Raw genomic sequence first — 3,471 nt, forward strand, 5'->3', positions numbered from 1 at the left:
TATACTCCTGAGCCCATTGCTGCCACCACTGTGCCAAGCCATCTCATTGAGGCTCTTTCTTCCTCTTTGTCTTCAACCTTCCACTTTACCAAACATGATGTCCTTCTCCAGAGACTGGTTGCTCCTGATAATATATCGGAAGTAGAAGAGACGAAATCTAGCCATCCTGGTTTCCAAGGAGCAGTCTTGCTGTACTTCTTCCAACACAGATTGCCCCAAAGTAACCCATGCTCTTAACATTATGTGTATCCTGTCCTATGTTTTGTATTCATACAATCATGCACACATGTGCATTTACATAGGAGGGCTGATTGTTTATTTCACACAAGAAAAATCAGCATGCTACATGTGCTTGTTTCCTGCTTTGTACATTTCTCTCTTGCCAAAACTTTTGAGGAGTCTCTCTTCACCCTCTGATATGGCTCCAATTTATAGATTGTGGCAGCTGCTTAGTACTCCATGTCATGTGTGGCCATGGTTTATTCGGCCTGTCTACTACTTTGGTTCCCCTTTCCTGTCACTCCAAATAATTCAACAATAAATATTCTTGCACATATGTCATTTTATATTGGTCTTCCATTTTTATTAATTAAACACTACATGATGCCCCTTAAATAATTTGAATATTACATATTTACAGAGACTAGAAGGAGCCTAGAAAAATCAAAACTCTATGATAGAACAATGGGTGAAAACTCTTATTTTTTATATTTCCTTTTTTGTTGCCACACTATTTTATGACAGATTAAAAGCTTGTTGTTGCTGTTAGGTGCCATCGAGTCAGTGCCAACTCATAGCAACCCTATTCACAGCAGAACGAAACACTGCCCAATCCTGGGCCAACCTCCCTGTTGTTGCCATGCTTGAGCCCATTGATGCTGCCACTTGGCCAATCCATCTCAGTGGGGGTCTTCCTCTTTTTCTCTGACCCTCCACCTTACCAACATGATGTCCTTCTCCAGCAACTGGTCCCTCCTGACAACATATCCAAAGTATTAGAGACGAAGTTTGGCCATCTTGGCCTCCAAGGAGCACTCTGGCTGCACTTCTTCCAACACAGATCTATTGGTTCTATGCACAGCCCATGGCACTTTCAATATTCTCCTCCAATACCATAACTCAAAAGCATCAATTCTTCTACCATCTTCCTTATTCACTGTCCAACTTTCACATGCAGAAGGATCAAAATGTGTCTGTTTTTTATGTAACAATCCTATAATTGTTGGAAAGAGAGGAACTCTTGAAACCCAGCAATATACTTGTTGTTAAGTGCCTTAGAGTCAGGTCTGACTCGTAACAACCCTGTATAAAGTTTCCAAGACTTTAAATCTTTGCAGGAGCAGAAGGCGTCATCTTTCTCCCAGCTGGTAAGCTAGAACCACCAGCCTTGTGGTTCACAGTCCAGTCCTTATTGTATAGAGCTACCACACTGCCAGCAATATACTAATCAGGGACAAAGTCAGAATGGATCCCTCCTTCTAATAACTGCCATCTTTAACATCCTTTATGGTGTGGTGCTGTGGGATAAATCACTGGACAACAAGGTCATTTGAACCACAAGATCAGCAGTTCAAACTCACCAGCCTCTCCTTGGAAACCCTATACCAGGTGGCTGTGAGTCGGAACTGACTCGGCAGCACTTAACAGCAGCAACAGCCAGTGCTTGAGGGATCTTGGGCTGGTGGAAGCTGGATGGACACTAAACTTCATCTACCCCTGGTGGCAGTGACACAGCTCACTGGAGAAAGGGCCAGATAAAGAGCTTTTATCACCTTTCACACACTGGGATCCAGGCTCAAGAAAGACACTTGGTTTCTCCTCCTGGGAGGCTCATCAGTACCTACCCATAGAGGTAGTCTGTGCCACCACATTGGGAGGCTCATAGAAATCAGAGACGCCCCCTAGAGAACACTGCTCTGACATGCTACTCCAGGGTTCCATGTAGACCCAAAAAATGAGAGGCGTCTAAACCAAGTCTTTATCAAGCTTTCCCTATGTGCTGAGTACTGTCTATGGATTCTTAGGGACCAGCGCAAAAAGCTTCCCTTGTGTTGATACTGTAGGAAGCTGCCAGAAGGTCTTAAACAATAGCAGTTGGAAGACAAGTATAAGAAGCTGCTTATCTTAGACACTGGGAGGAACACTGAGCTTTTTATAGCCCTCGAACACAATGGGCCCAAAGAAAGCAAAACTTTACGAGCTTACTATAAATTTACATCAGCAGATATGCTTCATGGGCTCCCATGAAGTCTCACTCTAACCATTGTTTTAGAATTAGAAATTTATGTAATTACCTAAAACAATATTTCACAAACTAACAGTAACTCAAGCATAAGGAATCTGAGGGTGTGTTCAAAATAGACATAGTACAGGCACATTCAAGAACATCCAACCGCCTTGTCATAGATGCCAGGATCTCAGGGAATGGGAAGGACTAGCCAAGAACAAAATGGAGTCTGGTTTGGGACTTGAAGCTTACCTTGAGAAATCAGCCAGCAAGGCACTTAGGGCTGAAAGAGCTGGTTCCCTGATTGAAGGGGACATTTGCATTTCTAGCTGTATATTTTCCTTCTTTAAGAGGGTCTTGTGCTTTGTTTCAGAGCATTGTTGTTGTTAGTTGCTGCCAAGTGGGCTCCAATTTAGGCACAGCAGAGCAGGGCATTCCTGGGTTCTGTAACATCTTTACGATCGTCAGTTTGTTCCAGCCCATTGTTCCAGCTATTGTGTCGATTGATCTCATTGAAGGTTCCCTGGTCTCGGTCACTGATGTTCTCCTTTACCAAATATGATATCCTTTCCTACCAGCTGGTGCTTCCTAACAATGCAACCAAAGTGACTCAAAGTGTGGCCATGCTCATATCTAAGGGATATTCTGGTGGTTCTTCTAAGACAGATAGAGGGCACAGCAGTAAATACAAGAAAAGAGGTTCCTGCTTTGGGGGAGTTCTAGTAATTAGTTGTAAGAACCTAGAAATGTTTGTATTTTATAAATTCCCTGAATCATTTTGGGTCTCAATGTCATTGTCTGTTAAATGGATTCCTTTTTCTTTGGAGTTTCCCAAGGGTATAGTCATCTTGGGCTCTGAAGAAGACACGGACACAGATGGTTTCTTTAAAACAGCTCCAAGGAGAGTCAGAGGGAGGAGGAGGATCTGGAATGTGTGTGTGGTTAATTTGCCTCCAGCAACAACTGCCTCCTTTGCCAGGAGACCAGAACTGGAGGGTGCCCAACTTTACTACTGAACATTTTAATCAAAGATTCTGCTCAAAAAATCCTGATCAAAAGGGGGGAAATGCAGAATCGAATCTTAAATTTTCATAGAATCCAGACTTTCTGGAGCTATGGGGACTGCTTGAACCCCCAAAACTACTGCCCTGAGATGATCCTTAAACCAAAAATAGCCCTGAAATGCTTCTTAATTGTTCTTATGTGGAACATGTACATAGACCATGGGGTAGTCATTTGAATAG

The sequence above is a fragment of the Chrysochloris asiatica genome, unplaced genomic scaffold (assembly GCF_000296735.1).
Source record: "Chrysochloris asiatica unplaced genomic scaffold, ChrAsi1.0 scaffold00007, whole genome shotgun sequence".
Taxonomy (NCBI): domain Eukaryota; kingdom Metazoa; phylum Chordata; class Mammalia; order Afrosoricida; family Chrysochloridae; genus Chrysochloris; species Chrysochloris asiatica.